This window comes from Mesoplodon densirostris, chromosome 6 (assembly GCF_025265405.1).
Source record: "Mesoplodon densirostris isolate mMesDen1 chromosome 6, mMesDen1 primary haplotype, whole genome shotgun sequence".
Lineage (NCBI taxonomy): Eukaryota > Metazoa > Chordata > Mammalia > Artiodactyla > Ziphiidae > Mesoplodon > Mesoplodon densirostris.
The window spans coordinates 59,553,208-59,571,920 of NC_082666.1; positions in this window are offsets into that span (position 1 = coordinate 59,553,208).

The window sequence follows — 18,713 nt, forward strand, 5'->3', positions numbered from 1 at the left end:
TCCGTAAAGCATTTAGGTTCTCTTCTTTCAAATTTTTCAATGCTATTATAAAGAAAACCAAAGCCAGCAGTAGGTTTATCAATTTGTTAAAATCTTCTTGCAATTAAGACTATCCTTTGATCCATGGTAGCCAGAAAATAACAGTGATACAAATTAGTTTCAGGACTACTCATACATAATGAGTAAGCTGCTTCCCAGTTTATTTTTATTCAGTAAAATCATTTCCTAAATAAAATATTTTTAAGTCCTTTACAAATGGAGTAAACAAACTTTTATATTTCTGGGTTTTTACAAAATAAAACTTCTTCAAATGTTATGAATAGCAAGCAAGAGTTCACACTAAATAATTACGGGTACCAAACATTCAAAATTACTTTCTGCAAAAGGCCATGATTAACTCTTCATTTATTCATCTTTTGTGATGTCCCATAACTGTTCGGTGTATCTTTCAAAAATTTAATCTAAATATTTTAATAACATTGAGTCGGCATTATCAGCCATCCGGCACAGTGGTTATAAGGTCAGTTTTGGTATTTGTTTCATCAAGATGTTTCATATTTGAACAGATCCAAAAAACGGTGTATAATCTCTGTATTGTTGCAAAGGGTGTCATTGCTATGAGTGCATTAGAAGCTACACTTTCTAATAACAAATATCCTAAATAATTTCATACAAGCTACTTGCAAATAAATCGTATTTGACTTTGGAGCATCTTTTATGATAACTCATGGTATAATTACACTCCTCGTTATTTTTCATATAAAAAAGCAAAATGAAAATCTACTCTGTGAATATGATTCTGGGTAGAATGATGTACATAATAGAGAAATATGGTTGTTAGAAAGAGAAGAAGGAGATGTGAGGTGATAATTTGACCATGAAAAACTAGCTTACAGTCACATTAAGAGCTAACCATGTATCTTGTAATATTACCTACAAACAGTAAATAAATGTAAAATTTTAAATTACAATTAAAATTCTTGGGAAACAGATTCTATTTTTTAGGTATCCCAGGTACAACATCCTCTAACCTTGGTGTCCCCATATGTAAATACTACCCTGAAAACCTTTAAGTTCCTGCAGACACGTAAGACTGTTTAACTCATAAGAATTTTTTAAAAGTGGGCAGAGAATACCCAAATTTCCTAGTTACAGCTATGGAGTAGCAGAAAAGAAAAAAGACCCTTATGCTTTATTGTCAAATCACTGGATCCAAGAGTTCCAACCTCAATCTCCTTTTCAGCGTCTTTTCACTAGAGTAAAAGCTTCAGCTCTTGCGGAACTCTGAGGGAAAGTAACACTAGAGGGCGCTAGGAGTTTGCAACTTAAAGGCTGCTCTGCCAGCAACACCCAGCGTTGTACCTGACAGACATCAGTTCTAATTCAGTCCCTGAAAAAGACCCTTAACCATCAGGGCTCCAACGAAACAATATTATGAACCTATAAATGTGTTTTGCTTGAACTCGAAGAGAGAACAAGAATCTCCTTGGCTCTAGCAGATAGTCTACAGTCTATCATGCAAGCAGGTGAAAAAGATATTAAACAGATTCCAAAGAGAGCAAAAAGGCAAGAGCAGAGCTTGTAACTTACAGTTTCTTTCGGTCAAGTGCAGATTAGTAAATTTTTGGCGCGTGTAAAAGTGTGTATGAGTGTGTATGAGAATTTCTGCCAAAATATCAGTCATTTACCTTTAAAAACATGTACAAATGGTCAAGTACTGCATTATTTTAACTCAGACTGAGTTGAACTTTCATAATACTGCTAACATAAATATAGAAGATTCCATTATAATAACATCCCTAAGGGCAAGTAATCTGCATTTAGGACCATGAGCTGCAAATTTTATTTTAAAAAAAAAGGCAAAATGGAAATATGACTTTCAGATATTCTGTCCCAAATCTTTTTAGTGTTATGACTGATGAAAAAACCTGTTTTTTAAGCTGAAAAATGTCTCACCTGGTGTCATTCATTGCCTGACTGCCTAAGGGCCATTGTTCATACCACAAAAGTAAAACTTGCTTTAGAGCCAGAAGTTGTCTTGCCTTTGGATGGAAGACAAACTACATATTAGAGGAAATGTACAATTTAGTAGCTTCTTATACTTTTGATATGTACACGTTTTTTAAAAGGACTAACATTAATTTACATAGTTATTTGCAATTGCATATAAAATTACAAAGGGAAGATTGTACCGGTGATTACAATAACAACTTTTTAAATTATACTTGAGCCTGATCAATCCAGTCTCCTTCAAGACCAGCAGATTGAACCTGGTGTTTGACAAAACTGATGGGTAAGATATTTCTATGAAGTTTTTTTCGTTTGGTCGGTCAACACAAGCTAGTTACAAATACCTTCACCAAACATGACCTATACAAAGTTTAAAATATTGGGCACACTTGGAATTTAGTCACATCACATAAGGAACACTGGTTCAGGAGTTCAAAAAAAAAATCATCGTCTCAATATACACAGAAATGCTGTCCTAAAGGTAAAGGGTGAAAATTATTATTAATAATGTTTCCTTATTCTTGCCCTGAACCTTACTTCCTGCCCAACATCAGACTGATATGATTTTTGAATCATTCATTCATTCACCAACAATATTTGCAGTTACCCTGTTAAGAAGTGGACAGTGGCTCAGCTCACTTCTATATTTTTAAGCTCCCACACCTATTTTCAAAAATGAAGAAATGGAAAAAGAATAATGCCAAAACTGTGGTACACTTTAAGTCTTTACATCTCATAAATTAAAATCACAAAGTCACAGTACAACTATGCTATTTGTAGGATAATTACAGAATAGTGTATGCAACAGTTAGTTTATAGTACCCTACCGGCTATATGATATAGTAAAAGGACACAGATCTACAGTTATATAATGAATATCTTTCAGTTCTCTTAGTGTATCCTTGTGTATAGAAGTTCATAGTTGATGATGATATTATTTGAAGCCTTTTGAGCATGTGAGGGCTGGACCAAGGGGCCTTCATCCCACCCCACTCTCCCATGATAGTGGGAAATAGCTTTGATTCTTGTCCTCACAAATCGTGAATTCCTAGCAGGGAGACAACTTTCCCAAAGGCATTTAGGGTACAGGACTGAGGCGGCTCTGAGGGCCATAATTATTACAATAGGGCAGAACAAGCATCAGAGAGGGAGCCCCAGTCTTGCTGGGAGAGTCTTCTGAACTGAAACTTGAAGGATGGGATATGAGTTATCCAGTGGAATGATAATGACACGTAGAGAGGGTCCAGGAGGCTGCGAGGGCATGCCCAAACGCACAGGCATTTGAATAAACATGGAATACTTGGGAACTGAAGTTAAAGTTAAAGGAGGGTCCTGAAAAAGGAAAGTATATCTATATATATACATACACACACACACACACACACACACGTATATATGTGTAACTGAATCCTTTGCTGTACACCTGAAACTAACACAACATTGTAAATTAACTATACTTCAATTTTTTAAATGGCTAAAAAACATAAAAGAAGATATAAATAAATGAAAGGAAAAACCATGTACTTTATAGATTTGAATACTTGACATAAATAAAGATGTTCATGATTCCCCCTGCAAAAAAAGTTAAAGGAAGGTCTTTTCAGCATCAAGGTTAGATTTTTGGTCTCAAGTCCAGAATTGTTGATATGTACCTGAATGTTCAGTTTGGAAATCCAGGCTGGACATTCACAAAAAACGATCAGGAGATTCTCAGTCCCAAAACCAGAGGGGTTTTTTTGTTTGTTTGCTGTGTTTTTAATAAGACATCCTATGACAGAGATACTGAAGCTACTAAATAAATAAAACATTTGTTTGAGAACAGTGGTTTTCACATTTGAAATGGCTACCCATTTGGCTTATGAAATCCATTTTGTGGGTCTTGAGGCTAGCATTTTTAGAATAAGATATAATAGGAAAAAACCAAAAAAGAAAGAAAATATCTGAGAATATCCCACATATTAAGAATGTTATTTCGTGAAATATCTATTTCATTTTGTGTATGTGGGAAGCGGGGGAGCAACGTATTTCTTACTATTTGGGTGGTCATGGTCACAAAATTTTTGAAAAAAATGCTGACATAGAAGTTAACCAAAAAAGCTACTGAATTAGAAAGTTGAAGACATTTTACAAATGCAGAGATACTGGTGACATGAAAATTTCAGTGCTTTGGAGAAAAAGAGATAGAAGATGAACTAAAGAGGATTTAAAAATTTGGGACCATCAAACAGTATTCCAGGGTTTCAGCCTATAGTATTGATTCAACTAGCATCCATTTGTGAAACTGGGATGTCTTCCTCTGTCTGCCCAGCTAACTCTGGCACATCCTACAAATGGCTTAAACATCTCTCCCTCAGATCTTCCTTCCTGCTCCTCTTGTTACAATCTCTCATTCTGCTTTCCACCTTTCCTTTATAGCACTTATCACAATTATATATTCATTTGTGTTTATCTAATGTTTCTCTCTTGGTTTCTAAATGAACTTTAAACTCAGAGGTCAGGTTTTACTTCTGGTGTTGATTGCTACATAATGCCTGCAAGGCATTCAATTCTCATTTAAGGACCAGAGAGGCAGGAGAAATTGTGAAAAATTTTAGATGGGCAAAAAGACTATGGGGTGTCCTGTCTAGCTCACCCTTCTGTGTTTTCTGAGAAGTTCACTGCCTGTATTATTTTTTATTCTGTATTTTGTAGAAAACTGATAATAATGCAAATGATTCTCATCCATGGAAACGCAAGGCGTTTTGGTGAATATGCAATTGATTAATACCCATGGATACTGACTAGTTTTGCATTAGTAACAAGTTCATCTCAGCATTCCTAATTGCCTATATAGGTGTATTCTTTGAGTTTTCTTTTTAAACCAGTTGTAAAATGTTCACATTCCTCTCATTAACTAATAAGTTATATAAAATCTTTGATATGTGTTCATTTTATTTGTATGAGTCATGATTTTATCTTTAAAAAATTATATCCTAATGGGAGGGGGAAAAGGAAGAAAGAAAGAAAATGGAGCCTTGGCTAGCAGGAAAGAACATGTGCCCATGGCTGAGGACTGGTGTGACCCAGTTGTGGTTATATTAAGAGAAAGAGTCTGATGAAACGAAGAGAAGGAAGGCATCAGAAAGAAGGCTCATTTGATAAGCTTAATCAGAGACAGCAATGTAGCACCCTTAGAAAGGAGAGTTTATTTTAAACAGAGACATAAACCTAAATATAACACGTGAAAACCAATACCTGCTCCTTCCATATATTCTATACTGGCAAGGCTTTCCATTTTTAGAATCTACAGCCTAGAGGATTCCATATATTCTATACTGGCAAGGCTTTCCATTTTTAGAATCTACAGCCTAGGGGACCTGAAACAGCTTCAGAGACGATTCAGAAGAAAGTTCTATTTTTTTCCCATTGTCCACCTGCAAGCTGGCATATGTCCTATGTAGTTCCCATCAAAGTCACCTACTAACAAAATGAACTAATTATCCATTATGATATGTCACTCAAATAGAACACAGATGAAGTCCTGCAGCGAAAAGTCAGTATTATCTAGCAAAAAGCAATTGGAAATGTATTTAAATGAGCAAGGGTATCTTTCACTAAGAAAAAAAATGGCATCAGTAAAGCTAAAACTTGCTTATCTTCAACATCACCAACCTATTAATTAGAATGGCTAAGATCCTTAAATTGAATTCAGGTGGTTTATTTCAATTCAAAAATTAAGTTAATCAGACCTTCCCTATAGCTTTATAAAATTAAATTCCATTTACTAAATCTGGACTCAGAGTCTGAGCAGAATTTGGTTTTGGTTCCATGGTCTAAATATTTATAATAGGTCTCAAATGAGTGTTCACATAACTCTGAGTAATAGGTACTGATTCTACAACAAAAAGGCATTATGCTACACATTCCAGCAGTAACATAAAATGCATAAATGTGCCATATTCAGCAGAACAATTGTGAAGGTTCTACCCATGATATAATGCATCATAATAAACCCAAGTGGTTTCTTGCAGTCATCACAATCAAGATTGTCTGGCACGAATTTTATATGCATTTTCATTGCAAAGGTTTTTTTCAACTGTAAGCAAACATAACGTTTCAAAAGGCAAAAAAAAGCAACTTGTACAATGTTCCGACAAGTTCATACAACACAGACTTGAATCTGCAACAGGCACAGACACACATGCATACATCCTGGCATAATATAAACCTAAATTACAAGCAATAAGCAATGCTTTCCTTTAGATAGCATTTCACAATTCACAAAACATCTCTGAGTACATCATCTTCTTCACACTTTTGTAAAGTCATTCACTGTTATCATCCCCATTTTATAGATGAAGAAATCAAGGTTAGAAGTCTGGTTTGTGGCCACAGAACTGAAAAGAGGCAAGGTCAGATACTAATCAAGGTCTTCTGTTTCCAATTTTCATGTTTCATCCTCTAAACATAACTCATCCAGGTAAAACAAAAATCATTATGACATGTTGTTCACTGATGCAATGAAAACAATTCATACTGCCTGGATTAAAGTCCCAGCTCCACCACTTATTAGCTATGTGTTTCTAGCCAAGTTACTTAACCTCTCTGTGCCTATTTCCCCAGCTCTAAACTTGGGATAACAGTATCACCTGTCTTAAGCACTGTAACAAGAATTAAAATATTTATGAAGCACTTAAAACAGTGTCTGACACCTAGAAAATAAAATATAGTTCTTCAAATTTCAGCAAACCAAAGTTAACACATGCACCCTGAGTGCCTGGTTCACTGCCTGGACACCTGCTGACTGTCATGTATGTGATGATCCATGGGCTGAAGGTGCAGTAAGATGGAGCTTCCAGCATTGATGCCCACATTCTCCCCAGGAATCCTTCCCTGAGGGGTTGGGGAGCTCCCTTCTCCACACTTACTGAGCAATTTCATAGTGTCCTATCCAAAGACATGGAGGAACTCTGCCACTTGGGACTCAGAGCCTCTTTCTAGCCTTGGGTAATAATTATACAGTATATTTCGAGCAGTTACGCTCTTTTTTATTTTAATTTGTTGCAGACAATAGCCACTGCCTCTTATTGAGCAACTACTAGATGTAAAACACTCTGTTAGCTGTTTTCAGCCATTCTGTACTCCTTACAAAGTATGCACCATTACCTCCATTTAAAAAGTGAGACTCGGGCTTCCCTGGTGGCGCAGTGGTTAAGAATCCACCTGCCAATGCAGGGGACATGGGTTCGAGCCCTGGTCCGGGAAGATCCCACATGCCACAGAGCAACTAAGCCCATGAGCCACAACTACTGAGACTGAGCTCTAGAGCCCACGAGCCACAACTACTGAGCCTACGTGCCACAACTACTGAAGCCTGTGTGCCTAGATCCCGTGCTCCACAACAAGAGAAGCCACTGCATTAAGAAGCCCGTGCACCACAAACGAAGAGTAGTCCTGCTCGCCGAAACTAGAGGAAGCCCGTGCACAGCAATGAAGACCCAACGCAGCCAAAAAATAAATAAAATAAAATTTAAAAATAAATATAAATAAATAAAAAGTGAGACTCTAAGGAGTTAGTTTACCCAAAGACACAGCAAGTTGTAAAACCCACATTTAGCTGGCTCACAGGTGCTGTCTGACTCCAAAAGCTCTGCCCTTGACATCATACAGTGTTTCCTCCAAGGGCCAAATCATGCAATATTCATGTGTCCTATCTTGTTTTATATTAGAATAAAACTAAATTGATCCTATTTTGTTTTATGCTCTGCACTGTTTCACAAGGACCTGAAATTCCTTACATAAACATATGAACTAAATAACCATTTTCTGAGAGGATGAAAAACAGAAAAGAGAAAACAGAGTGAAAACTGGAAAAAAAAAGTTAGCCTATGAAACTCATGAGATAAAGGCGGGTGAAAATGGCTAGCACCGGACCGTGATTCAACTTCCCATCAGCACTGAAGCGTTAACTCCTTTCCCTCTACTGAGGGAGAAGCATGAAACATTAAGATTATGTAGGACCCCAGCGGAGGGTGTGTCTAAGCACACATTAGGTACTGTTGAATACAGCAGTGTTGAACCATTCGAAAACCACCATTAATTAGCCAAGCAAACCTGACTTCTAATTTCAATTTGACTATTAACTATCTGGGTGATTTTAAGCTAGTTTTTTTACCTGTAAAATAGTATTTATCTCACAAGGTGATTCAGAGCACTGAACGAGTGACTGTACTGTAAGGGATACTGTCTGACAAATAACATAATAAGAACTCAATAATTGATACGTAGGTATTAGGACAACATTCTTGTAATCTCTTCCTCCTTTTCTCCTCTTCTTTTTTGCTCTCTCTCCCTCCCACCTTCTTCCTTCCCCTTCCTTTTACTTCCCTTCCTTTTCTGGCTGGTCACCTAGAGAATTTATTTCAATTCCATCTAGGTCTAGAGATTTCTAAGTACTTTAGGGATCAGCTCTAAAGCACTATCTAAGAGAGCCAAGTACTAGCTAAGGAAAAGCGAGGGTGTGAAATAAGTAAATATGGCTTCTGGTATAAGGAATTCATATTCTTCACAAAGGATGGACAAATATATATATTTTACTGCCTACCAGCCGAGGATATGAGACTGGATGAAGAAGCTTAAAGAAATAGGCACTGGTAAATAGGTCATTTGGGACATGATATGGTGAAGGAAGGGCTAGAAATCTACAGAGGATATTTCAGGAGCATGTAGATGAGAGGGACCACATACAATAATAAAAAATTATAATAACACACTTAAAGTCAAAAGAAAACAAAAAGGGGTTTTTGTTTGTTTGTTTTTACTGAGAGCTTCATTAAAGAGAAGTAGCTGGAGAAAGAAGGGAAGATAGGAGGAAAGAGGTAGGAGGAAAGGGCAATCCAGGATCGTGTGCAGCAAACACACTCCAGGACCCTCAACTCCCTGGACTCCATATCAAGCACCTACAGGGCACTGAGAAAGTAAATCAAATACATACTATACACTTTACACGGGCAAATGCCTCACATCAAAGAAGATGGCAGCGGTCAAGGAGTAAAAGTATATCAGCTTCTAATGGACCCTTTCCTGGCCAGAGGTTCCAACTTTTGGCTTCTGCAATGAAAAGATGATCCTTGCTGAACAAGATATCACAACAAATGCTGGGAAGTTTCCAGGTAAAAATTTGAGAACTTGGCTTTTGTGAAGAACCTTCTTGATACCAAATGTCACAAGACTAAGATTTCAGAAGAGAATTCTAGTATTTATTTGCTCCAGAGTATGTGAATGAATTCACAGGGATGAAGAGCATGGATTATGGGGGAAGCACAGGCTTTGGAACCAGAGAGACCTGGGTCTGCTTTTCCCCTGTGGGACCTTGACCGTGGCTCCTGGCCGCTTTGTGCCTCAGATTTCTCAAGGTTGACATGAGAATTAAGCCCAGTAACTGTAAATCATCTAAAAGAGATGAAATATAAGAGACACTAGAACATTTTTCTGTGGCTAACTCAAACAGAAAGGGAGATCATAAATCCATTATTGAAAATAATAAAAATAAAAGATGTTTGTTTTGGAAATACAACTTCTGAGAACTGTAAAATCATATCCTAAGAAGTTACTGTGGACTTTCATTTTTACCTTGCTTAGTTCTGAGATCAATTAAACTGGTAAGTCGTATTTCTAAGAGCATTATACTATATATATATAATTATTACAGATGCTTAAAATCTTTTGATGGCTTTTTAATTGTTTTAAAAGAGTAAAATCAGTGTTTACATGCCACCCCAAGCAATAATTCTGTCAGATCCCCTTAAAACAGGGCTGAGCTTGATCCCTCCTTGGAAGCGAACCCTGCAACGAGATGCAAGGTGTGCACACAACTCCTAACTCATGTTGGTGGCTCCACTGTGGATTGGGTTCCACCCTCTGCAGTCTGTGGGAACCTTACAAAAGATGAGTTTGGTAAAACTGTGCCTGTGGCACTTTGCCTGTTTGAATGCCCAATTCTAACATCAACCCAATCATACTCATTCCTCCTCACCAGGGCCACAATAGACAGTGCATTAAAATGAACATAGATGCTCTTGCAAGCTTATTCTAGAACAAACAAACAAGTCTGAACAGAGAGAGCCTCTCAAATCTTACACTGAAGTTATCATCCAGGGCAATCAGATTGCTGGCTTTGGAAATGATTTGCTGTACCGCAGCCAGTAGAGTTTCCTCCCTTGTAAATTTCAGGTTGAACCCAAATACGTCATGCTGAACAATAGAAGGTTTCTGGCAAATCAATCTTCAGAGGTTCAGAGGGGTCTATCTGGAAGCATTATGGTATGATGGTGGGTTAAGAGTCTGTGTACATCTACTTGCTCAGCATGGAAGTCACTAGATTTCTCAGTTTTCTCAAGTGCATATTGTATCTGAGACACAGGGTTATTTAATGAATGCCTGAGAAAATTCCAAAGAGAAGTTAACCTGCAGTGGACACTAAAGAGTGTTATTAATATTGTTACAGGTTCTTATGAAAAGAATCAGAGATAATACTTAGTGCCCAGCTCAAGACGACAGAATCTCAGATGCTCCTGCTAACATCTATGAAATAATTCAGTAAGTTACACTGCTGCTTCCTCTCTATCTCTCTGGCCTCTGCTACTCCCTGACCCCCCTCAAAAAAATCAGTTCTCACTGTTTTATTTTTTGTTTTTTTCACATCTTTATTGGAGTATTATTGCTTTACAATGGTATGTTAGTTTCTGCTGTATAACAAAGTGAATCAGCTATACATATACATACATCCCCATATATCCTCCCTCTTGCATCTCCCTCCCACCCTCCCTATCCCACCACTCTTGGTGGACACAAAGCACCAAGCTGATCTACCTGTGCTATGCAGCTGCTTCCCACTAGCTATCAATTTTACATTTGGTAGTGTATATATGTCCATGCCAGTCTCTCACTTCATCCCAGCTTACCCTTCCCCCTCCCTGTGTCCTCAATTCCATTCTCTATGTCTGCATCTTTATTCTTGTCCTGCCCCTAGGTCCTACAGAACCATTATTGCTTTTTCTTTTTTTTAGATTCCATATATATGTGTTAGCATACGGTATTGGTTTTTCTCTTTCTGACTTACTTCACTCTGTTTGACAGTCTCTAGGTCCATCCACCTCGCTACAAATAACTTAATTTCGTTTCTTTTTATGGCTGAGTAATATTCCATTGTATATATGTGCCACATCTTCTTTATCCACTCACCTGTTGATGGACACTTAGGTTGTTTCCATGTCCTGGGTATTGTAAATAGAGCTTCAATGAACACTGTGGTACATGACTCTTTTTGAATTATGGTTTTCTCAGGGTATATGCCCAGTAGTGGGATTGCTGGGTCATACGGTAGTTCTATTCTTAGTTTTCTGAGAAACCTGCATACTGTTCTCCATAGTGGCTATATCAATTTACATTCCCACAAACAGTGCAAGAGGGTTCCCTTTTCTCCACACCCTCTCCAGTATTTATTGTTTGTAGATTTTTTGATGATGGCCATTCTGACTGGTGTGAGGTGATACCTCATTATGGTTTTCATTTGCACTTTTCTAATAATTAGTGATGTTGAGCATCCTTTCATGTGTTTGTTGGCAATCTGTATATCTTCTTGGAGAAATGTCTATTTAGGTACCTGCCCATTTTTGGATTGGATTGTTTGTTTTTTTGATATTGAGCTGCATGAGCTGCTTGTAAATTTTGGAGATTAATCCTTTGTCAGTTGATTCAATTACAAATATGTTCTCCCATTCTGAGGGTTGTCTTTTCATCTTGTTTATGGTTTCCTTGCTGTGCAAAAGCTTTTAAGTTTCATGAGGTCCCATTTGTTTATTTTTGTTTTTATTTCCATTTCTCTAGGAGGTGGGACAAAAAGGATCTTGCTGTGATTTATGTCATAGAGTGTTCTGCCTAGGCTTCCCTCTAAGAGTTTGATAGTATCTGGCCTTACATTTAGGTCTTTAATATATTTTGAGATTATTTTTATGTATGCTGTTAGGGAGTGTTCTAATTTCATTCTTTTACACATAGCTATCCAGTTTTCCTGGCACCACTTATTGAAGAGACTGTCTTTTCTCCATTATATATTCTTACCTCCTTTAACAAAGATAAGGTGAGCATATGTGCGTGGGTTTATCTCTAGGATTTCTATCCTGTTCCATTGATTTATATATCTCTTTTTGTGCTAGTACCATATTGTCTTGATTACTGTAGCTTTGTAGTATAGTCTGAAGTCAAGGAGGCTGATTCTCCAAACTCCATTTTTCTTCCTCAAGATTGCTTTGGTTATTCAGGGTCTGTTGTGTTTCCATATAAATTGTAAAATTTTTTGTTCTAGTTCTGTGAAAAATGTCATTGGTAGTTTGATAGGGATTGCACTGAATCTGTAGATTGCTTTGGATAGTATAGTCATTTTCACAATGTTGATTCTTCTAATCCAAGAACATGGTATATCTCTCCATCTGTTTCTATCATCTTTAATTTCTTTCCTCAGTGTCTTATAGTTTTCTGCATACAGGTCTTTTGTCTCCTTAGGTAGGTTTATTCCGAGGCATATTATTCTTTTTGTTACAATGGTAAATGGGAGTGTTTCTTCTATTTCTATTTCAGATTTTTCATCATTAGTGTTTAGGAATGCAAGAGATTTCTGTGCATTAATTTTGTAGCCTGCTACTCTACCAAATTCATTGACTAGCTCTAGTAGTTTTCTGGTAGCACGTTTAGGATTCTCTACATATAGCATCATGTCATCTGCAAACAGTGACAGTTTTACTTCCATGTTTCCAATTTGGATTCCTTTTATTTCATTTTCTTCTCTGATTGCTGTGCCTAAAACTTTCAAAACTACGTTGAATAATAGTGGTGAGAGTGGGCAACCTTGTCTCATTCCTGATCTTAGTGGAAATGGTTTCAGTTTTTCACCATTGAGAATGATGTTGGCTGTGGGTTTGTCATATATGGCCTTTATTATGTTGAGGTAAGTTCCCTCTATGCCTACTTTCTGGAGGGTTTTTATCATAAATGGATGTTGAATTTTGTCAAAAGCTTTTTCTGCATCTATTGAGATGATCACATGTTTTTTCTCCTTAAATTTGTTAATATGGTGTATCACATTGATTGAGTATATTGAGGAATCCTTGCATTTCTGTGATAACCCCCAATTGATCATGTGCTGTTGGATTCTTTTGCGAGCTAGCATTTTGTTGAGGATTTTTGCCTCTATGTTCATCAGTAATATTGGCCTGTAGTTTTCGTTTTTTGTGGCATCTTTGTCTGGTTTTGGTATCAGGGTGATTAGTTTTTACATATTCAAATTCCTGATCTGTTCCCTTAAATTCCTGCTCTGATCTCAACAAAACAAGATGAAAAGTTTTTGAGTCCACTGCTCCTTCTAAGGACAGGATATTGTATAGTCTATAGTAGGGATGATGGGGGCAGAGAAAAAGTGAAAGAGGAATAGTCTTAGGAACCTTTCAAAATGTTTGGCAAAATCCAAGTTGACTTTGAATATTAATGAGAAAATATCAAGAGAATACATGAAAATGGCTAAAAAATGAATAATGATGAAAGTAACTTAGCATAACGAACCATGCTCCCCCTAATCAGAGATAACATCATCTGACACAGTAGACATATTGGAAGGTTCATGCCTAAATCATCAAATTTATCGCTCAAGGAGATTCCCAAATAGATACAGCCAAGCATTTCCTTAATAAAGCCAATGTGCTGAATTCATTTCTGGACCAAATTTCACTCTCTGTGGGAAATCAACTTCTTTCCTCAAACTCTGAAACACTGTTTGATAAACTGTCTATGCTTTCAGTTTTTTTAAAAAACACGTCATCTTAAGTTATAGGACATCAAGCGACATAACTTAATTTTCAGAGGGATACAATCAGGAATTTTTCCAGATTGAATATTTCATAGCTTGATAACATTTCTCAGTGTTGAAAAAGATCAGCAGAGATGAAGACTAGAACTCCAGCATCAGAGGTAGCATAATTGTGTTTTTAATTCATGTAAATTATGTGGGTCTGAGGGTCACTGTGTTTATCTCTGGAGAATAAGAAAAGTACATTTAAAGAAGACATCATAACTGTTCATTCTTATTAGTATTCTATTTTATTTACCTTCTTATTCAATTGCTAGGATCACATAAATAAGAGGAAAAAGGGATATGAAATTTTTTATATGCATTAGACTAAGTTTTCAACATAAAGATAATTCATTTAGAAAGTATGCCCTGAAGCAGTACTCTATTAATTTACATTTATGTATATGTTGCATTGTTACCCTGAAAATCAAAATCATGAGAGGTATGCTATCTGAGTGAACAATTATTGTAGCATAGCAACCAAAGTCAGGTGCTGTGTGCAAAACCCATGTTTGCTGCTGCTATCTTCAATGATAGTACAGAGCAAGAAAAGTATTATATATGGGCTTATTATCCTTGGTATAACTTTTAGGGGGTTTTGATCATTATTGCTCAGGATACTTTCCCTGGATAAAATTAATAGTTATTATAACATATGTAAATACTAACCAATATTTCAAGGACATCTATAGACTCTTTGGGGGGAGGAATTAAAGAGATTTTGACCATTGAAGAAACTGAGGCTAAACATACACTGTTTTTGCAATTAGATTTAGTAAAACCATCTCTGAAGCACTCATGCAGAATATTTTCCATACTCTCAGATTTCTGTGTCCCTGCCCTACCAGGTTGCTTTTCCTAAAATTTTATCAAGGAATCTCCAAGGAGGCCCATCTACTCAGCTTGGTTGGCTTCAGTGGCCAGGTTTCTAAAACTGAGCATAAATTCATCTATTCCATTGATATCTCTGAGCTTAGTTTCCCAGAACTCCAATTTAAAGGAACTCTTCTTCTATAATGAGGCAAAGAATAAAACAACACACATGCACATACACATACACACCTTCAAATGCAAGTAAACTCACGTTATTTCTTAAATTATTCACATCAGTAGCTCATCTACTTCCCAGCCAACTGGATTAGTTTAGAGAAACTGGCTTGAGAGGGGGTGTGTGGAAAAGGAATGTAAATCTAGAGAACTCTAACTTCATGCACGATGTGCCTGAACTAAGGCTCTATGCTGTAGATGAGTGACAAAGTCCCTGGGATTTGAGTTTTATTACAAAACTTCCACCCAGAGCATGTTACATTCAATGTCCTCAAATGCACAAATGTATTCAACTGGTCCTAAACAGAAAATGGAAAGTGATATATGACTTGTTTTTTCTTCTAAGCTTTAAAAACATGGTTTTAACTTTTCATGGGGCAATGTCCATCAGCTAAAATAGTTTCCAAGAATAAAGAGAGAAAGGTATGGAGAAAATCACTTTTTCTGGACATCTAATTAACAATTTATTAAACATCTTACCAAATGAACACATGACTTCCATTTTAGCAAAGAAAATAGAAATAACTTAAAATGGCATTGAAATAAACAAGTTTTCAAGTGTGAAGCTAATGCCTGACGCCCCTTACAAATACAGCTTATGGCTCATGGCATGTGCTTGTACATAAATTATCTTACAGTGATGGATTCAACTATCAAACAAAGATCAACAAGTACCAGTTCTTTTGATATTATAAGGCCAAAGAAAACACCAATAAGAGCAATGTCTCCATGCGAATGCATCATTACTTCTTCAGAACCATTTATTAAACTTTCAGCCATGTCCTTAGAAGTAGCATGAGACTTGGAATCAGATAACTTATGTTTGTTTCCAGTCCTGCCACTTTCTAGCACGTCACTCAGGCCCTTGGCCCTAGTTCCTCATCCATAAAAAGAGGCTATGCAGACCCGATTTTAAGGTTGCCAGGAGGATGAAATGAAATCATGAAAGCACCTAGCACATAGCGTGGCACATAGAAGGTCTTCCCAAAGGCAGTCTTGATCGTTACCACCAAAGACAAGGCTATACAGAAGGACAGAGCTGGAGACGTCACCCCATGGACACTCGAATGCTGGAACAGACAGAACGCTGTCTGTTCTAACAGAAAGGACTAGACACAGTCTACTGGAGGGTAGAACCACTTCACCGGTTAAGAACTGGTAAATTCAAGTGTGCTGGCTATATATTTTACTCCTGCTGGACATTGGTGGCTAAATCTCCCATACCTCCAAAAATAAAAGAAAATAATATAAATAATAACAGGCACATAACATAGGGCAGGCACAGTATTAAGTATTTGTATGTATTATTTAATTTAACCCTCATAATTTATAGGTACTATTATTTTAAAAAGGACTAACTGGTTACTAGGCTTCCGTGCATTCCTAACTTGGACATTATGAAGAGGTAGCAATGTCATTTTTTGCTAAGCCAATAATTCCTGAGAAGATTAAGCTCATGGTTCCTTCATTCCTTAGTATTAAGTACTTGAATCATCTGACTCCCCTATTAAGTGAATCATAAGAAATGAGGACTTGGCAGGAAGTAAATGGAGTCCAAACTGGAGAACTTGGGGGTAAGGGAAGTATGAGTGGGCAGCATGGCATGGGGGGTAGAGGAGGGGAGAGGGAAGAAGCAGCACTCGGGAAGTGCTGCCTTTCCTTGGCCCTTTTGGCTCAGGTGCTGGGGTTCTGCCACCATCACTTTTGCACAATCCTTGACACTTGGGCCATGAGTTACGTACACTGCCAGGGCTGATGGAAATGCACGGAGAAGAAAGAAGATGGGGACAGTGGCCTATGCAGCAGGAGAAGTGAGATTATTGCTCCTCAGGACTCTCTGATCCCCTTGGACTGATGCTGTCCATTCCTTTGTCAGGCGCCATCCACTCACGGTACGGGGATAGGTGGGGTGAGAAAGCAAGACATCTCAACATTATTACCAGGCCAAGTAGGGGGACTGGTGGAAGGGACCATAAGATGCGTGGGGTCAGAGGGAGAGAAAAGTGCCTTTGAGGCGGCACTTGTGACTTTTGCTAATTTTCTATTCTGTTCATCTCCTTCTATGATAACCACTTGTTCCCCAGCCAACATTGGGAATCTCTTCTCTAGTGGAACTTCTTTTCTACCTTTAACTATGTTCATATTTCTTATTTAATGAAAAATCATCTGACTCTGCCACTCCTTTTCTATCATGGTTTATTCTGCTTTTTTCCCCGGACTAAGGAGAAATCTAAGGTCACTACTTCAGTACCTAAGTTCAAAAGAATGGTCTTTTTTCTTCCCACATCCCTCACCTCTTAGCACCTTATTTTTTTCCCAACTACAATTAAACTCTTGCTCCAATTGTCCTCTTTACTAGGTTTATCAATGAAAACTTTCTAGCCAAACCCAATAGCTCTTCTCTGCTGTAATTCTGGCAGCTGTTATGGTCCACAGTAATGAGTAGCCACTGAATACAATTAAATGCAGTGTACTGAGTGAGAAGGACAACATGAGGAATTATTAAGCAGATACTTTGTCCTCATGGAAAAAAATGTGATAAAAGTTAAGTGAGTGCAAACAATTTTAATACAGGGATTGAAATAGTACTGGGCTGGGAGGAAAAGGAAAGGTACATTTAGTCCTCCCCCAAGAAATCCCATAATGGGGGCTCAGTCAATTGTAGGAAAATTGTGTGAGTTGCCATGCAAGAGGGCTGGCCAAAGAGACAGGCCTGTTCCTTCTCTCTTGATATGCATGGCAAATTGTGATTTTCCTTCTCCTTCCATTTCTCCATTAACTCTTCTATTTTCTTGGCCCCCCTTCCTTTTAGTTCCTCACATTTACATTTGGACATTATAGCAATACCTGAAATCTAACAGGTGAAAAAGAAAAAAAGGAAAAGGAGTGGGCATAGGAGAGGGGAGAAGGCCTTTATCCAAGGCAAAGAAGGCTTTCCTTGCAGTGACATCACTGGTGAAGGCACCATCAACTCCCTTGTTTCTCCGCAAACTGGAACCCTTCATAATACTCCTTTCATCCTGCATATTCTGTGTCACTGGGTCCCCTTGCTTTGTCTGCCATAACATTGTTTCTATATGATTGTTTCCCAGTTTCCTAACCCACTTGAGATTAGGTTGCTACAAATTCCTAGTTATCTTTCTTAATCTCACAACTGATCAGATCATCCTTTGAAAGCCATCCTTTTAAACCATTTAAAATCATTCTCATCTTATAGTGACTTGACAAATATACAGTGACTCTTGAGGTTCAAATACGACCTGGAAAATAGTTTGAATCTGTTGGGAATATGTTCTGAGAGGAATAGAAAACCTGAACAATAGTAGCTTTATTGATTTTGCCCAACAAAAAAAACCTTGGAGGACTTCCCTGGTGGTGCAGTGGTTAAGAATCTGCCTGCCAAGGCAGGGGACACAGGTTCGAGCCCTGGTCTGGGAAGATCCCACATGCCGCGGAGCAACTAAGCCCGTGTGCCACAACTACTGAGCCTGCGCTCTAGAGCCCATGAGCCACAACTAATGAGCCCACATGCCACAACTACTGAAGCCTGTGAGCCACAACTACTGAACCTACATGCCACAACTACTGAAGCCTGCAAGCCACAACTACTGAGCCTGCGTGCCACAACTACTGAAGCCGGCGCACCTAGAGCCGATACTCTGCAACAAGAGAAGCCACTACAATGAGAAGCCTGCGCACCTCAGCGAAGACCCAATGCAACGAAAAATAAATAAATAAAATTTATTTTTTAAATCATTAAAAAAAAAAACCTTGG